We start from the raw sequence: 21,015 nt of genomic DNA on the forward strand, positions 1-21,015 counted from the left end.
ATAGACAGAGGAGCCTTGCACACTGCATTTCATAGGGTCGCATTGAGTCGGACACAACTGAAGTGACTTAGCATGTGCACAGTAGAGTTATAAAATTTTTCCAAGATAGTAATATTACATACTGCATGTCTCATTTATGTAAAATTTTATTGCTGACATAGTGTTGAGTATATAGTAGAATTAAAGTGACCTTTTATTCAAGTGGATTGAATGATGCAATTTATAGGGAAATGAAGATCAGTTATATGTTTGATACTAATTTGTTTACTGATATTCTCTGACTGAGATAGAACTATATGTATTTTACTCCGAAAAAGTATATTACATTACCATCTAATCTCTATAAACTATCATGGAGAAAGGAAGAATGATCCCAGATAGAATATATTAACGATGAGTGAAAATGTAGAAAACAATTAGCATTTAGCACAAAGATAATTACCTTTGTTAGAAATTAGATATAGACATCTGAAAGCTGGAACTGATAATTTAATTACTTATGTATTAAGCATTCACCATAGGTAAGAAACAGCAATAGGCATTGTGAGGATATCCATTTAAATTAGAGGGTATATCTATCCCAAGACAGTTAAGTTCCCATTAGAGGGGAAAAAAAAAAAAGGCAAAATAGAGCTAGACTGCTGTAGTAAATGCTATAGTACAGTTTTACAGGCTAAATTTTGTACCTCTCCACCCTCTATCCCCAGTCCATCCAATTTATATATTGAAGTCCTAATCCTTGGTACCTCAGAATGTGATAGTATTTAGCCTAAAATGTAAATGAGGTAAAATAAGGTCATTTGGTTGACAAGTTTTAGTATTCAATAAACAGGTGTCCAAAATACAGGTGCCCTTATAAAAAGAGGAATTTTAAACACAGGTACACACAAAAGGAAGAGAATGTAAAAGCATAGGAAGAAGATGGCCATCTACAAGGCCAGGAGGGAGACCCTCAGGAGGAAAACGCCATGTCAAAACCTTGATCTTGGGCTTCTAGCTTCTAGAATTGTGAAGAAATGAATTTCTATTGTTTAAGCCACCTGGTCTGCGGTACATTTTTAATGGCATTTCTATCTAATACATACAGTTATAATCTCAGTCGTGTCCGACTCTTTGCGACCCCATGAATCGTGGCACGCCAGGCCTCCCTGTCCATCACCAACTCAAAAAAAAGTTTTTCTGGAGGCTTACAAGTCTGTAGTGGAAGTGGCATCTCTGCTGATTTATTGATATTTGAATAAGACTTCCAATAGCAGGATTACATTCTTCTCTGTTTCCACAGATCACTCAGTAAACCTCTCAACTTCAAGTTTTGTAAAACGACTCCAGTTTTGGTCACCTGTACCTTAAATCTTGACACCTACAATCCTCTATATTAATTTCCTATGATTACTGTAATAAATTACCGCACACTCAGTGGTTTAAAGTAACACAAGTTTATTTATTTGTTTTTACAGTTTTAAGGGTCAGAGGACTAAAATTGAGGTGTTGGCTGAGCTTCTTCCTTCTGAAGCCTCCTGAGGATTTATTCCTTCTCTTTTGATGGAAAAGAGAAGGAATAAATTCCTTCTCCTTCATAGCAGTGTAACCTCTTGCTTCCTTTGGTACATCTCCTACTGCTAACTTGGACCTTAATCTTCCTTCTACAAGAACCCTTGTGGTTACATTGTTTCACTTGGGTGATATAGGATAATCTTCCCTTCTCAATATTCTTAACTTGATAATATTAGGAAGTCCCTTTTTCCATGTTATATAGCCACAGGTTCTGGGTGTCATGATGTGGACATCTTTGGGGGACATCATTTTGCCTAGTACATCCTATGAGACAGATCTCTCATATTTCAATACCCTGCTCTTCAAACTTGGTCTTTCATCTTCCATTTTCTCATTACTGTTAAGCTTGCTCATTGAACTCTAGCAACAGCCAGTACTGTATCTTTCCTTTTCTCTAGATTGTAGCTTCCGCCTTACTGTTTACTGTAATTTGATCATCCTTAGCACTCTCTTCCCAGATCCTTCAGTTCCCTTATTTACTGTCATGCCATTGCCCAGGCCCAGGCACATCCCAAACTGATCAGTCACCTATCCACTCTTCTCCCATACAAAGGTGCCCCTGCAGAGTAGAGTACCGTGCAACAAGGGTCTCCAATCTAAGTCAGTTTGCAGTATTAATTTTACTTATCCCTTTCCAGTTTCAATTTCTATTAAAAGAAAAGAAAACAAAAACAGTAAAATAACCTTTTACCCTTCACCTTAGACATTCCCAATCCTCACCATTTCTCAGTAGATGATGTAACTTCCTATTTCCAGGAAATAATTGAGCCCATCAGTACAAAATATCTGATTCTTGCCCCCCCCAACCCCACAGAATCCTAGAAAGGTGTGTGATCAATCTCCATTCCCCTTAGAAAATGCTGGAAGGAACATAAATTTGATTGTGTCATACTGCTGCTTAAAAATATTTATCGGTTCCCAGCTATCTTCAGAGTAACTTATAGCATCTTAATTTAGGAAGGAAAAGTGTTCCAAATCATTGAAATAACTTACTGTTTTGCATGTTCATCTTACACTGTATCTATATTGCACTTATTATCTAAACAGGTAACTTTACACTATTATACATACTTGATCAACTTTGTCTATAATGTTCTTATAGTATGCTGTAAACTAGCAAACTCTCTTTAACAATCTAAATCATATTTTTCCTAGGATATCTTCCTCAACTCTTAGGGAAATTAGCAGATATTCCTCTTGACTGAAGTACTATATAATACTACTCCTCCTCCTCTTGCTGCTCTGACTACTATTAGTACTACCCAGACTATTATAAATAATGTAATAATCAGCTCCCATTAGCCAAGTTAACCGATGCAAATAATATTTCTTTTGAATTTCCCTAATTACCCCTTAATTTAAGTACATTTATTATTCCTTTTATTCTTGAAATTCCTGAAGCTTAAGGCAGTTAAGTGTTTTGTCCAAGGTTACACAGGTTAAAGATTTACACTCAAGTCTGTCTGATCTAAAATTTTTTACTAAATGTTATATTCTATTGCCTCTCATAAATTTATCATATTAAACTGCAAGGCCACATAGTCTATATTATATCAATTATATATGCTAAAGGATTAGAAATTCTGAGGAGAAATTTATGTAAATCGAATTATTTTTTAATACTTTCTTAATGCAAAAGTAACATGTTACTGACAAAGAACATGAAAAACAATTATTATTATTTAAAACCTGTGCTTTCTTCTATAAATTGAGGTGCTTTAAATTCACCAAATGATACATAATCTATAAACTCATTTACTCTTTCCTAATGAACAGAAAAATGCTTCTCTGAATGTTTATAATATCATACTCTTTTGCTTGTGATAACTATAGAAATGTTATTAGAAATATTTCAGATTATAAGTACTTGATTGACTTTATTCTGATAAAAGGAATTGGACAATTATAGTACTCAGTTATTTTTTCCCATTTATTATTTCTTATTATTTTTAACTTCTCATTAGCACCTCCCATGTGGTACATAATGCAAGGGAGACTTCGGTGTACAGAAAATAATTCTAACTGTGAACAGAATATCAGATTAAAAGATGTTAAATCACTTATCCAGTCCATTCTAAAGGAGATCAGTCCTGGGTGTTATTTGGAAGGACTGATGCTAAAGCTGAAACTCCAATACTTTGGCCACCTCATGCGAAGAGCTGACTCCTTGGAAAAGACTCTGATGCTGGGAGGGATTGGGGCAGGAGGAGAATGGAATGACAGAGGATGAGATGGCTGGATGGCATCACCGACTCGATGGACATGAGTTTGGGTGAACTCCGGGAGATGGTGATGGACAGGGAGGCCTGGCGTGCTGCAATTCATGGGGTTGCATACAGTCGGACACGACTGAGCGACTGAACTGAACTGAATGATAACAGTAGTGTTGCTGCTGCTGCTGCTGCTGCTGCTGCTGCTGCTGCTGCTAAGTTGCTTCAGTCGTGTCCGACTCTGTGCGACCCCACAGACTCCGCCGTCCCTGGAATTCTCCAGGCAAGAACACTGGAGTGGGTTGCCATTTCCTTCTCCAATGCATGAAAGTGAAAAGTCAAAGCGAAGTCGCTCAGTCATGTCTGACTCTTCGCGACCCCATGGACTGCAGCCTACCAGGCTCCTCCGTCCATGGGGTTTTCCAGGCAAGAGTACTGGAGTAGGGAACCTTAGTGTTACTGATGCTAATTCTGCAGGCTGCATACATTTACCTTTTTAAAAAGTCATCACTTTTCAAATTATCTTTTCATTTACAATGATAGGAGGGGCAACAGGAGATGGAAAGCCAGATTTTGAAGGCTCCTCAAAGGATGTAGTCTACCAATTATATGCTAGCCCATAGCATTGCAGAACAGTAGACAATGGGATGCAGAACACTTCATCTCTGCCAATGGACACTACCACTGACTTTTTATAGTTAACATTTCCTGAAACAGCTGGAGTTTGAAATTTCCTAAACCCAAGCCCACTCAGCATCTATTTTAATATATGGCAGTCACAACTGAGGATCTAACCAATAAAGTTTAAACCAACTGGCTTTATATTTGAAGCCATATATCAGATGCATAGTTAACTATACTAATCTCATCCTGAAAATGAATGAATTAAAATACATTACCACAGGGTTGGCTAGCTAAACAAATACCATAAAGTCTGAAACTATCACTGCCTAATTCATGCCTGTAATTAAATTTTAGGAGTTTATGTACCAAAAACCTGGAATGGTCTCCTAATGACCAGGAAGCCAGGTCTTTTAAGCTGAGTGCACTCATGGACATGATTGGCCCCAAATCTGACCCATATGTCTTCCTGGGTTACTTTGAGGGTGAAACTGATAATTGTCCTCATTCCTGAAAGATCCTTCTTTTATGTTCTGCACTTGAATGTAATGTGCTTCATTTTCATTAGGTGAAAGCATAGAGCTTCATGCAGAATGATCTACTGAGAGGCTGCAGAAAATGCATGCAGCACACACGTTAGAGCACGTATTGAGAGAACACACAGTATGAACAGCTTTGTCTATGGCTCAAGATTAAAAACTCTACAAACTATATTAATTTTTTACCTTTATAAAACTGCACTGTTTTAAAGCCATTCATATGTGTAACTTAAAGAAATGTGAAATTAGGCAGCAGTAATAGTGTTATTTCTTTCATAAATTCAGACAGATTATCAGTTAATCCCCAAGAGCTTTCTATTTATTTGAAAATCATTTCCTTGTTATTTTCCCCAGATTGGGAGGCGTGAGAGCATAGATGTTTGTAGCCATAGGATCCACCCTTCCGGCAGCTGCTTGGATTATGCTGAGGACTTTACAAGAGCATTTAGAAAAGCATGAAAAATCCTGATTGCTAAGCATAAAAAGGAGAATATGCATAATATGGGAAAAGGTTATGAATTTTTATTACCCACTTCTCAGAGCTCCATTTTTCAAACATATATGGAGTCAGCATGGCTCTGTAGATGGAACTAGACCAGGAGCAGCAGGGCTAGATATTACACTCCCAGCTTTTACACAAACCAGATTTATGCTCTCACACAAGCACTTAACACCTTAGAGTCTGAACTAATGATGTTTCATATTCAGTTCAAATTTAATGTTTTGTTACTCCATTTTGCAGGGTTTTTTTTCATAACATATCATCTGTCTACCTACCTATCTACAAACCTACCTTATATCCATTTTCAAAAACACTTATTAAATAAATTTACTTTATCTTTACTTAGAAGTACCAGTTTTCAAAATCTACTGAAGTCTTGGGTAATTTGGAAATGTATGGTTAAAAGAAACTTTTGGCTGTAGCAAAAATATTCCCCAAACTGTAATATACTGTATGATGAAAAAAATGTGCCAAATTGAGACAGTTATTTAAACACAAGTTGATGCTTACTGGGTAAAACAACTGTTTATAAATATGATGAGCTTATGGAGCCAAGAAAAAGGATTTACACAACATATACACAGGGGTCAGAGACTGAGTAGATTAAGTTAAGAAATGATAGCACATTAAGGGAAAAAAAAACACATTTTTAAAGAGCTTATGCGCTTACCTGCTTGAAAAGTAAATCTCTTATTATTCTTTGTCTTGTGTTTCTTTGAAGAGCTATTATATTGTGACGTGTATACATTAATAGGATAGGAATAGAAGAATATTTTATTTTTTCTTCTATAATATTTACTACTACATTTAAACATTCTATTTCTCATATCTCTACCTACCAAATTTTCTTTAATAAAGACTAACAAAAAAATATTGATAGGATAATTAAGGAAACAGGACACACATACAACAGAAGAAAGGGGATTGTTTGTAGCAATTTTTCTTCAGTTTTCCCACTTGCTTATGTTTTTGATATCAACCTTCAAATAATAGTTTTCAGCTTTATTTAAGACATATTATTATGGTGTTTAGTTACCCAATCATGTTCAGTTTTGCCATCTCATGGACTGTAGCTAGCCAGGCTCTTATCCATGGAATTTTTCAGGCAAGACTATTGGAGTGAGTGAGTTGCCATTTCCTACTACAGGGGATTTTCCTGACCCAGGGGTTGAACCTATGTCCCTTGTGTCTCCTGAATCAGCAGGCAGATTCTTTACCACTGTGCCATGCCCTTAAGAATTCATAGTGATAAACCATTTGTCTAAATCACACTGTGGCTGACATATTCTCAGGTAGTTTTAATGACCAGTGCCTCATGGTGTTCACACCCTTATATACTGTCTTCCCCTTAAGAGTGAGCAGAGTCTGATTTTATCCAATCAAATATAGCACAAGTGGTAAAATGTCACAAGCTTATGATTCATAGCTCAGTTGGTAAAGAATCTGCCTGCAATGCAGGAAACCCTGGTTCAATTCCTGGGTCAGGAAGATCCCCTGGAGAAGGGATAGGATACCCACTCCAGTATTCTTGGGCTTCCCTTGTAGCTCAGCTGGTAAAAAATGTCTGCAGTGTGGGAGACCTGGGTTTGATCTCTGGGTTGGTAAGATGCCCTGGAGAAGGGAAAGGCTACTCACTCTAGTATTCCGGCCTAGAGAATTCCATGGGCTGTATAGTCCATGGGGTCTAAAAGAGCTGGACATGGCTGAGCGACTTTCACTTCACTTTTATGTTACATTATGTGGACTTTGGCAGTGCATTTCTGTTAGAGACTCACCTTGCCACCTTGCTGAAGTAAGAAGCCATGTTGGAGAAGCACAGGTGTCAAGGAGCTGTGGGTGGCCTCCAAGAACTGGGGGAAGCTTCTAAAAGAGATCTCTTGGCTGTCAGCACAAACCTGAAGTTCTCAGCCTACAACCACAAGTAAGTTATTTCTTTCAACAATTTGAGGGAGCATGAAAATAGATTGAAGACAGCAAAAGAGACACAGATGTATAGAATGGACTTTTGGACTCTGTGGGAGAGGGGGAGGGTGGGATGATTTGGGAGAATGGCATTGAAACATGTATACTATCAGGTAAGAAATGAATCGCCAGTCTACGTTGGATACAGGATACTTGGGGGCTGGTGCATGGGGATGATCCAGAGAGATGATATGGGGTGGGAGGTGGGAGGGGGGTTCAGGATTGGGAACTCACGTACACCCGTGGCTTATTCATGTCAATGTATGGCCAAACCAATACAGTACTGTAAAGCAAAATAAAGTAAAAATAAAAATTTTTAAATTAAGAAAAAAAGAAAATGGATTGTTACCTATTTGAACTTCTGGATGATAACCCCGTCCTGTCAATACCTTGATTCTACCCTTGTGAAACCATAAGTAGAAGATCCAGATAAGAAACCCCCAGCTCCTGACCTGCAGAATCCGTGAAGTAATAAATGTGTATTTTTTTAAGTTGGCAAGTTATAGTTATTTGTTATTAGCAATATATAACTAACACATAGCATTTGAGAAAGAAGCAGAATTCAAACCCAGGTCTATCTGACAGTTAAACCAATTCTCTTTCCATAACATCAGTGTTCTACAAGTTTGGGTCCCAGGATCTCTTCTATAATAATTACCTGGAAGATTTATTAAAAATATTGTTTTGAGGATTTCAAAGCTGATCTACTGAGACAGAATCTCTGGAATAAAGGCTGAATATCTGTATTTTTTACAAATTCCTGAAGTGATGGTTATATACAGTAATGTTGAGAATGTTTCACTATACATATTGCTTTTATAAGCTGTAGATTTATTCCAATTATGTATAATGGCTATAGAACAGAATATCCTTTTATCTTCTAAAAGAGTGTTTTTTTTGAAGGTTGATCATTCTAAGATTTTTATTACAATATAACTAAATTATTAACTGATAGTATAGATAGAATTGCATCTTTACAACTTAGTTTGCATATTTTCCCATTATGATCCAAAAATAAAAATATTAGGCACTTGTTTTATGGCTTAAAAAAAATCACAGGATGTGAGACCCTTCATAGATTAAGAATTAAGTATCTGAAATATCAACTGCACCTATATTGTTAATCTCCACTCTATGTACACAACAGCTGTCAGTCACAGTGCTGGATACAAAGAGGGTACTCAGTGAATATTTTCTGACCATTAACTAAAGTTTAAAACAGGCAGACACACCAGTCCTTAGCTTTTTCAAGTCTTAATCCTTTCAGATAGAACTTCTTAACCTGAATTACAGGTATATCAACATAAAGACCCTCTCAGCTCTGCCTGGTACTCAAGTTTGTTCCTACTAGACCTAAGTAGCATTGCTCATTTACCTTATTGTGCCTCTTACTATTTCTACATGTGTCATGACTAAACAGAGATGGAGAGTTCCACAGTAGAGTTTATATGACATAAAGGGTACAAAAAACAACTTTCAGTAAAAATGTCTTTTAATTTATGAGAAACAGAATCTCACCACTTTAATTTTGTATGTCTGTTTGACTTCTGAATGTGATCGGCAGGTTTCCCAGAAACATCACCAGAAATACCTTTGTATAACCAAGTAGATAAAATCATCTCATTTCCTGTGATCTGCAGTGAACACATACTAAGACTATAATATCATAATGCTATAATCTGTAAAAGACCTCTTACTTCTTATTGTATAAAAGACCAAAATTTGTTCAAATGAGTGAAAAGTCTTATCCAGGCCAACAGTGTGATTTTAAGAATCCTCTTCCAATGTTCTTTCTTTAATATTGATTTCAAGTTTTATGCAGTGCCAGCCTCAGTGACTTTTCTCAAGATTGAGTTAGGCTAGGAAACAAAGAAAGACTAGTTCCCCAGTACTAAAAGTCTCCCATGATAGCAGGGGAGATACACATAGACAACTATAGGCAAGGAGGCCTCCAGTACTTCAAAGTGAAAGTGAAGTTGCTCAGTCGTGTCCGACTCTTTGCGACCCCATGGACAGTAGCCAGCACCAGAAAATCCCAGTCCACAGGATTTTCTAGGCCAGAGTACTGGAGTGGGTTGCCATTTCCTTCTCCAGGGAATCTTCCCAACCGAGGGATCAAACCCAGGTCTCCTGCATTGTAGACAGACGCTTTACCATCTGAGCCACCAGAAGTCTAGCACTTCAAATAGATCCTCAAATGGCTTGGGTAAATGTCAAATGTAACTCCTATGTTTCTGTATATTTATCACATATGTTGGGCTTCATTCTCTCTCTTTCTCTCTCTGTAAGTACATACACAAACATTCTACCTCTCTTTTAGTGGGAAAATTCCTACCCTTTACTTTGGGGCACACAGGAAGATTATACTTCCTCATTCCTCTTGAAAGTAGACAAGACCAGATGACTTGTTTTGGGCAATAAAGTAAGAGCAGATTTAGCATGTTCTTCATAGGTAGAAACATTTAATTGCTAGAACTCATGTCTCCGGCAATATATTTTCCAGCACCAATGATCATAGCATACACTGATGTGAAAATGCTCTTAATTCAAACCAGCCTGGAATGCTAAACCAAGACAAGGAGAAAAATGGATCTGAAGATTTACTCAGATGTACAAAGTACTGAATACAACCAAGAAATACTTTGTGGGTATAGTTGAGGCACTCATCTTTTGGGATTATTTGTTACTAGGACATAATCTAGTCCATTCTGATTAAAACATATCCTGAAGATAGATAATAATCCTTAGACCGAGCTTAATCTTAATTTAGAAGTACATAGTGAAACTGTCCTATAATTTTGAATGCTAATTCATCTCCAAGTGAGAAAGGGGTGACTTTTATCTAGTATTGTTATTTTTTTCTTTGATTCTATCCCCTAATGGCTCCACCTTCCATACACTCTCATTCTATGTCTCCTTGGAGGTGTTTAGAATATAATTGACCACTTTTCCCAGCTTTATTGAGGTATAATCAACACACAATGTTGTAAATTTAAGGTGTATGATGTGTTGATTTGATATATTTATGAATTGCAAAATGATTACTACCATACTGTTAGCCATGTCCTCTTCCAGGGGATCTTCCCAACTCAGAGACTGAACCCAGGTCTCCCACGTGTCCCTGGTTGGTCAGACAGATAGAATCTGCCTGTAATGCAGGAGACCTCAGTTCAATCCTGGGTCGGGAAGATCCCCGGGAGACAGGAATGGGAATCCATTCCAGTATTATTGCCTGGAGGATTTCATGGACAGATCATGGGGTTACAAAGAGTTGGACATGACTGAGCAACTTTCACTTTTCACTTTTATAGTATTAATTATCACCTCTACCCCGTCACACAATTACCATTTTTTATTCTTATGATGAGAACATTTGAGATCTACTCTCTTAGCAATAAGAATATGATAATGTGTTATCATCTATAATCACTGTGCTGTACGTTAGATCCCCAAACTTGGGGCTCTGAGACTATCCATGTCCCTACCACACACAGACACACCTTGGAGCATGAAGAACATACAGCAACAGCAATTAGAAGCAATGGGCCACTAATGCACGTAACAATGAGGATAGACTTTTAAAGGTAATACTGAATGAAAAACCTAAATGTAATTTATATCACATTGGAGAATACAGGGAACACCAAGAATTCTCTATTCAGGAGAACAATATTAAAATGGAACTGGGTTTACTGAAGAGTGTTGACACTCAGTCATGTCTGACTCTTTGTGACCCCCTGGATTGCAGCCCACTGGGCTCCTCTGGTATGGGATTCTCCTGGCAAGAATACTGGAATGGGGTGCCATTTCCTCCTCCAGGGGAATCTTCCCAACCCAGGGATTAGACCCATGTCTTTAATGTCTCCTGCACTGGCAGGTGGATCTTTTACCATTGAGCCACCAGGGAAATCCTTGTTGCAAATAGGATTCATCAAAGGCTGTAATGCAGAAAATTGAAGCAAGAAGTCTCACACGCTAGTAAAGTAATGCTCAAAATTCTCCAAGGCAGGCTTCAGCAATATGTGAATCGTGAACTTCCAGATGTTCAAGCTGGCTTTAGAAAAGGCAGAGGAACCAGATTGCCAACATCTGCTGGATCAAAGAATAAGGAAGAGAGTTCCAGAAAAACAATTATTTCTGCTTTATTGACTATGACAAAGCCTTTGATTGTGTGGGTCACTATAAACTGTGGAAAATTCTGAAAGAGATGGGAATCCCAGACCACCTGACCTGCCTCTTGAGAAACTATATTCAGGTCAGGAAGCAACAGTTCGAACTGGACATGGAACAACAGACTGGTTCCAAATAGGAAAAGGAGTACGTCAAGGCTGTATATTGTCACCCTGCTTATTTAACTTCTATGCAGAATACATCATGAGAAATGCTGGGCTGGAAGAAGCACAAGCTGGAATCAAGATTGCTAGGAGAAATATCAATAATCTCAGATATGCAGATGATACCAACCTTATGGCAGAAAGTGAAGAGGAACTAAAAAGCCTCTTGATGAAAGTGAAAGAGGAGAGTGAAAAAGTTGGCTTAAAGCTCAATATTCAGAAAACGAAGATCATGGCATCCGGTCCCATTACTTCATGGGAAATAGAGGGGGAAACAGTGTCAGACTTTATTGTTTTGGGCTCCAAAATCACTGCAGATGTTGATTGCAGCCATGAAATTAAAAGATGCTTACTCCTTGGAAGGAAAGTTATGACCAACCTAGATAGCATATTGAAAAGCAGAGACATTACTTTGCCAGCAAAGGTCTGACTAGTCAAGGCTATGGTTTTTCCAGTGGTCATGTATGGATGTGAGAGTTGGACTATGAAGAAAGCTGAGCGCTAGACGGTGGATTCCTCTTTTCCTCCTTCATAGCCCTATAATCGTGTAGCACTTAGCTTGAATCACTTGTAGATCTCTTCCCACCTACTGCTTTCTGTTTCGCCTTGTGGTTGTATGTGCACATCTTTACATTCCTAAATAATCTTACAATGTTTCAAGACCAGGCCTTTTATTTTTAGTCATAATATCTGATCTTACCTTTGAAAGCATATCTTTTGATTGAATATGTTACTAAATGAATAGATAAGTGATTTAAATTTAAAAAAAAGATCAAAGGATATGAAGGCAATCAATCTTGAGACATAATTAAAGTGTTCACTGTCACGCAGCATATCATCGTTTTTTCCAGACTACTGGGACTCTTTTATAAATAAATTTCAAGTGAGACTTAAGAACTCATTCACTCATGAAGTGAATGATGTACTTTTTACATCATAAGACTGAATCAAATACATGTAAAAATAAGATATAATATCCTAATCATTCATCAAAATTTATGAAAATGTAAAATGTATAACAAAGCATGGTAGTATTTCTCCTAAATATATTCTGGACAACTTGAGCATAGGAGCAATAGTTTGCTCTCTACCCTTATAATATTTCATAGTGTATATCCATAGAAAGTATTAATATATTCTTGGCTGAGTGAAATAAAAATACAAAAAATGAGTAAAAAATTACTAAATGATGAAAAAGTGTTAGATGCTCAGCCGTGTCCAACTCTTTGTGACCCCATGGACTGTGGCCTGCCAGGCTCCTCTGTCCATGGAATTCTCCAGGCAAGAACACTGGAGTAGGTTGTCATTTCCTTCTCCAGGTTATCTTCCCATCCCAGGAATCAAACCCAAGTCTCTTGGCAATGCTGGCAGATTCTTCACCATCTGGGCCACCAGGGAAGCCTACTAATAAATGATGAGAGAACTTCAAAATTTAAGAAATAACCAGGGCATATGAGTTTGTTTAAATTCTGACCCTAGATAAAAGTATTTTTTGCTTAGAGAGTAAGGAAAATTTGCAGTCACTAATAAAAGAATTTTAAGCTCTTGCTGTTGATCCAAATTGTTATAATTAATAGAAATTGAGACAATATCTACAGCAAGAATGACATACTAAGTTGACATGTAAACTTATGCCAGAATATATCAACTGGCACTTGAAATCAGATTACTAGATTGTGGTTGAAAAAAAAATGTAGTGTTATGAACTGGCAATGAACAGACAAAGCAAGCAGAAATTTCTTTGGATTTAGGAATATGCTTCCAGTCTTTCCAACTATTGGAGAACATGATATTTTTCTGTACTTTTCATTTTAACTCTTCTCTCATGCAGAATTATCCTATTGTAGTTACAATGACCGTTTTCCTAATGACTAAAGATGTTGAACAACTAGTCATGATTATTTTCTATTTTATACCATTTTTGGTGCAATACTAGTTAACGTTTGTTAAGAGATACAATTAGCTTGTACTTCCTTTTTTATGAAACTGTGAGATATCATCTGACAATTTTGGTACATGTGCCTTTTTCCCTTATAGATGGATAGATTGATAGCTACATATAGAAATAAAATGTATATAGCAAATAACTTCTCAATCTCTTTACTTTGTTCTTCACACGTTAATATATTCTTGATGAACAAGTTCCTATTTCCATTATTATCTAATTTGTCATTTTGTGCCCTGTGTAAGAAACTTTTCCTTATTCTAATGTCATAGTATGTTTTCCTATGTTGTTTTCCTAAAATTCTTATTATTTCTACCATTGACATTTAGATTTGTGATCCAAATGGAACTGATTTTTAGGAAAGATGTAAGACTGAGGGTGGGGAGGAGGTACTATATACAATTTTTCCTCATGATGTCCAGTTGACCCAGCGTTATTTATTGAAAAGATAATCCTTTCTACTTTTCATTTCTGATTAACATCTATTAAAAATCAGTGTGTTGTATACAGATCTGTTTCGGTACTCTGTACATAACTCTAATACACAAAGAGTTACACTGTTAATTGGTGCCATCACTTTGGAGAGCTATTTGTCAATACCTGCAAAGTTTGAACATATGCATATATACCATATGATTTAGCAATTCTATTCCCAAGTGTGCATTCAAAAATAAATCTGTGCATATGTTCACCAAAAGGCATATACCTGAATGTTCAGAAAAATATTATTTGTAGTAATTAAGCACTGAAAACTACCATAGTGTTCATGAATGTTGCACTGATAATTATATCATACAGTAAAATATGCAGAATGAGAAAAATGAATCAATTACACCTATGCACAATAACATGGATAAATTTAAAAAACACAAAGTTGGGAGGGGAAAGCAAGTAAAAAAGCAGAGTAGGGTGTGGTGGTAATCCTTATACAATAAGGCTTTACTATAGGTAAAACTAATCTATAATACTAGAAGTAGGAAGTTACTAGCTGTTGGGTTGGAGAATGCAATGGCACCCCACTCCAGTACTCTTGCCTGGAAAATCCCATGGGCAGAGGAGCCTGGTAGGCTGCCGTCCCTGGGGTCGCTAAGAGTCAGACACGACTGAGTGACTTCACTTTGACTTTTCACTTTCATGCATTGGAGAAGGAACTGGCAACCCACTCCAGTGTTCTTGCCTGGAGAATCCCAGGGACAGGGGAGTCTGGTGGGCTGCCGTCTACGGGGTCGCACAGAGTTGGACACGACTGAAGCGACTTAGCAGCAGCAGCAGCAGCCATTGGGTATATTAGTGTCTGAAAACAGAGGATCTTCTAGGCTCCTGTGAGGCTCTTTTTCATGAACTGGATGCTAGTGACACTGCTGTATTCAACTTGTGAATTTTCACTGGATTGTATGCACATGTGCATTTTTGAGGGAATGTTACATTTTAATAAATACATTTTTAAAAGGAAGAAAATATTTAAATAATTTATAATTAAGGAATAAATTATAATAAAATAGGAAATTATTTAGAACAAAAAAAACTTGTGGAATGCAATCTATGCTCTACTTAGAGGGAATTCTGGGATAGTTTTAAATGCTTATTTAGGAAAAAACCCTAAAAATTATTTAAGTAAGCAGACAACTTAATATGGGAGAATAGAGCAACAGAATAAATGTAAAGCAAGTAGAAAGAAGAAAATACAGACCAGATGCCATTAAAACATAAAACATGCATGCAATAGAATGAATTAAAAATATAATTCATTTTTAATGTATGGGGTTTTATGAATAAAATTGATAAATTAGCAAGGGTGATTAAGAGAAAACAGGTACAAATAAAAATATAACTTTTGGAGTGGAAAATATTTCACAGCATTGAGGATGTTTAAAGGATAATGAAATAATATCATGAGAAATTTAATGCCAAATTTGAAGTTAGGTTAAATAAGCAAAGATATACGAAAGCAATTTTTGCAAAATAAGATCCAATTCAAGCAACAACCAATTTTTCAGGAACAAAGATATGTTCTAGCTTGATATTAGAAGGTACAGAGGAAAGTCATGAGAAGTATGGTTTAAAAAAGTCAGTTGAAATTGTCTTAGATGAATATCTGTACAAAGTGGCATCTTCTCACCTACTTTGTACTACTTTATCCTATCCTCATGCACTTGACTTTTGCTGTTGTTTTAGTTGCTAAGTCATGTCTGCCTCTGTGACCCCATGAACTGCAGCCCTCCAGGCTCCTCTGTCTATAGGATTTCCCAGGCAAGAATACTGGAGTGGGTAGCCTTTCTCTTCTCCAGCACTTGGCTTTTAACCCTAGGTAAAACCCAACTGAGCAATCATACAGTAGAAAAACTGAAATCAATAATAAATAAGAAGAAAAACAACAACAAAACCCTAGAGAAGATTCAGTGTTATGGCTTTCCAGAGCGAAGTCATATGCATTCATGGTTTCTCAGACCACTCACTTCTTAAGCAAAGTCTATTATTTGTCAAGCAAGTCAATGACACAGAGTTACTGGTCAACATTCTTTTATGAGGGAGACTTGACTGAAAGCTGATTTACCTATGTAAGAGTGAGAGAAATTTACATATATAGGAGTGAAGGGAAATTACAACAGCTATCCGAAAAAAATCAACCTATAACAACCAAAACCTTGAAATATAAAAACCACAACAGATAAACATTGGAATTGACTCTGGAGGAAAAAGACATATTCTAAGAAACCACAAGATTGTTTAAAACATTACGGATACCACCAGTAATAATGACAACCAATCCTTCTAATTATTAAGACTCCCTTCTTAAAAATTGGGCTTCCCTTGTGGCTCAGATGGTAAAGAATCCACCTGCAGCGGGGGAGACCTGGCTTCGATCCCCAGGTTGGGAAGCTCTCCTAGAGAAAGGAATAGCTAGCCACTCCAGTCAGTATTCGGGCCTGCAGAATTCCTTAGACAGAGGAGCCTGGCAGGATACAGTCCATGGGGTCACAAAGAGTTAGACACGACAGAGCGGCTTTCAATTTCTTAAAAACTGGTACTTTTACTTATGTACTAATTTAGGGCACATGCCTTACAATCATCCCTATCTACTTTTTCTCTCCTACTTCCCATCTGATTTATTAGTAAATCTTATTAACCCTAAATCAAAAATATAATTAGAGCCCAATATTTTTCTCATAAGCTACAGAATGACAGCCTTATTCAAGACATCATCATTTCACCAATGGACTATTAAGTTTCCTTCTAGCTTGTCTCTGGTTTCTTTGCCCCACTGACTTTGCACCTCCCTCATCATATATCTTTCTACTGATACTTGTAACTGTGATCATGCATATCTCCTTCAACGCTCCCCATGTTAATTCATATATAAAAATAAAATCTAAACTTTATGCCATCATCTTTAAATAAATTACAAAAGAAAGTGTAAAAACTACCAGTCCTCTCAGTGTAAAAAAGGTTTAGTTGACAGAGATGAATGTCTATACATAGATGCAAAATATCAAAATATCAAGTGAAGTGTTAGTCATTCATGCGTGTCTGATTATTTATTTAACTCTATTTAGAGCAACCCACTCCGATACTCTTGCCTGGAAAGTCCCATGGACAGAGGAGCCTGGTGGGCTGTAGTCCATGGGGTAGTGAAGAGTCAGACACGACTGAGCGAATTCACTTACACTTTTCACTTTCATGCATTGGAGAAGGAAATGGCAACCCACTCCAGTGTTCTTGCCTGGAGAATCCCAGGGACAGGGGAGCCTGGTGGGCTGCTGTCTATGGGGTCGCACAGAGTCGGACATGACTGAAGCGACTTAGAAGCAGCAGCAGCATTTAGATAAATATTATCATTCCTAACAATATAGTCTTATAAGAGCAATCCACTATATTAAAATAGGAAAATATTTTTACATAAAATTATATAAATTTTCTATATATATTTTACATATATACTGAATTATACTTTGGTATTCTGAAAATTTTAATAAAAATTGAATGCAATTTTAAAAGATTTAAAAACATATACAATGTTATCTGTGGTTACTTCTGAAGGAGGACATAAACATGGTGATTTTATATGCAGTTTTTTGTTCAGCCATACTTCCTAAACCCCTCAGTCTAGTGTTAAATTACTGAAAATAATAGAATATAGTTTTAGCTCAGTTATATTGCTGTGAAACAATCAAGGGATATATGTATACCTATGGCTGATTCATGTCGAGGTTTGAAAGAAAACAACAAAAGTCTGTAAAGCAATTATCATTAAATAAATCAATCAATCAAACAATTACCACCCCCCCCACGCCACACACACAAACCCATTCCCTAAAATTTATATACATAAACTCCTTCTCCAAACTTAGATATCATGACAACATTATCAGGATTTCAGAATTGCTATGGACCAATGACTATAATGCACCTCTCATTCTTTCCCGCCTTGAGTGCCACTGAGTTTACAGATAATGTCTCTGTTCCTCCTTTGTAAAGGTTAGATAATTTGTCTTTTTATACAAATTATATTATAAGAGACACAGCAAAATCTGATGTATGTCATGAGATACCGTACTTTGAATATAATACTCTAAGTGGATCAAAATTTTGAGATTCTTGAAATAGAATAGATGCAAACAATTGTGGTCAGGATTAGACTGTGCAATATCATTTAGAAAAATAGTTACAATTAATCTTTTCTTTATAGTTATACTCTGTTTGCAATACGACTCTGTAAATCATACACAAAGCAGTAAAATTTATTTCTTAGCCCTTGAATCTGTTCTGTCCTTTTAATTCATGGTGGCTAGCAGAGTACAACAGAAATTATATTGTGTGAATTCTAATTGTTTGTTTCTGCTTTCTCTCTCATGGAACCCTGAAACTGCTATGTGAACAACACCCACTGATATACTAGATGGTGACAGTCATGTGGTTTATTTTATCCTATTTTCCCCACTGACAGCTGACCTCCAGACTTGTGAATGAGGCAATCAAACACCAGCCCACCCCTAACCAACCTGACAACAGACACCATATGTAAAACAATTCAAGTAACCCAGGGTAACCACAGAACAGCCCAGCTGACCTCTAGACTTATAACAAATGGCTGTTTTTTAATTCACTAAATCTGGGAAATATGTGTTCTACAACAATAGCTAACTAATATACTGGCTTAAAGGTAAGAAAAATCACAATAGTGGAACATCTGTAAATTTGGAATAAGAAAAAAGTCATGTAGATGCATGCTACTACTAAAATTAGAAGCAAAATACTATAGAGAATACTAATACACATGAGTTGGATTTCCTAGTCAAATGGTGAATGATGCCTACTGAATATGGTTTAGGATTCTATAGTTTCTCAGTTTTATTATTTTCTTATGCAAAACAATTTAAAAATCTGTAGCAGAGACATGAATTATTATATATATAATAAACAATGGATGGATGAGGCTATGAAAAATAAATAAATAAACATAATTAAATCTTCCATATTTATATCCTTCTCCTCCTACCCTAACAGTCATATAAATGATGGTTGTACTTAATATCTATTTTTCATAATATCAATACATTCTCTGTCATCTCATTCAAATAACCAAATAAATCTCAAGTCATTCAAGATAAGAATTTTTTGATTAGAAATAGAAAAGCTGAATCATATTAGTTTAAGCAGTGTGAAAGAGAAGCTTGAAACATATTGAATACAACATTGCTACCTAACTTGGTATAAATCAGGTGAGCAAATGGACTAGTTTTACCCACTGATTAGAAATATACGAGGAGCAAAGCTGGATAAAAAGGCATGTTCTGCAGAAATTTGAATAAACCACTTATAAATGAAGGGAAAAAAAGAAAACCAGCAGAATAGCTAAGAAATATTTTCTATTCAGAATTGTATAATGCATAAACAGGTCTCTTGGCACCATCATGGTCATATTATCAATAGTGAGATGAAGGTTACACAAACAGAAAAATAGCATTTTGAAAAGTATCAACAAAATGAGGAAATGCTAGATTTGCATCATAAAGAACACACACCTTGCTGGGCTTTGAGCAGTACAGAAGAAATGCATTTACATGAAAAATTGAAAGACATTCTGTCAATATGGGCAAAATGATGTGGAAAATGGGAATAATTATCTGGATAATTCAGGCCAAAAATGCTAATGAGGTAAAATAGTTCTTTACAATTTGATTTATCTAGGTCAACTGTCTACATTTATTAAATTAACTGGACATTTATTCAAGTCTCCATTTTTCTAAGCTTGAATACACTTTAGTATTGATTCCCTGTTTGCAGGCTGAAGCAGAAGAATCTTGGTGCATTATTGGCATTTCCATATTGGTTACAGATCATGCTCATTTTTAATCTCACAATGCACTTAATTACAGTTTAAGACATTGCTGCATTATACTTAAATATTTACACCGTTCTTTAAATTTCTTTTGTTAAATGTCAGTTTTCAAGTTAGTCTTTTATTAAAAGTAATGTCCTAGGGGCAAAGCAAGTTGAGCTACACTTAATGGCTATAAACCACTGGATAGCTTCATAAGTCTCATAAATGCTTGACAAAATCAGATAAGATAGTGTTCTGTGTATTTCAAGGGACAATTTGACTCTGGGATCTTGATTCAATTTGTTAAAATCATATCAATTCAATGGTTAATTTTATCTTTCTACACAATCCAAATATTGATTTTTTTTTCTTTTGACATTGATTATGTAGGGGTAAATGGAGTATAATGGCATGAGAGCTTTCTAGATATGTGCAAGAAAAGAATGAAGTAGAAAACTATTACAGTATTTCCCCTCCAAAACACTTAATGTTTCAGTTTGAAGCATTTTTATCACAAACAACAATGAGGCATGTAATTTTATTTTAAACATATGTGGGCTGAAACTGGAAGAGAGAAGATACATCTTAAACACAAGTTAACAAAGATCCTTGTACTTGGAAAATTCAACCAGACTGCAAAATGTTCCCATTAAGCCTGTTCAGACAAGAAAGTAATATAAATACTTCTAAAGGCTTTGTGCTTTGACAAATATTGCAAGACAAATGCATCCTTAAAGATATCATCCCTAAAAATTTTTCATCTAAGGTTTGCCTCACATAACACTATTAGAAGATATATAAATTGGAAAAAATATATATATTCAATGCCTGTGAAGATGAATGAACCTACAGAGCTGTTTTTTGCAAAAACACTGGCAGCTTTGATATTTTGGCCCAGATAATTCTTTGTTTTGGAAAGCCTGTCTTATGCATTGTAGGATATTTAGTAGTAGCATGCCTTCCTCGTCATCTCTCTCCACTAAATGCTAGTATCACCAAATATATGTATATATATATGGTAATATA

This window comes from Oryx dammah, unplaced genomic scaffold, assembly GCF_014754425.2.
Source record: "Oryx dammah isolate SB20612 unplaced genomic scaffold, SCBI_Odam_1.1 HiC_scaffold_3, whole genome shotgun sequence".
NCBI lineage: Eukaryota > Metazoa > Chordata > Mammalia > Artiodactyla > Bovidae > Oryx > Oryx dammah.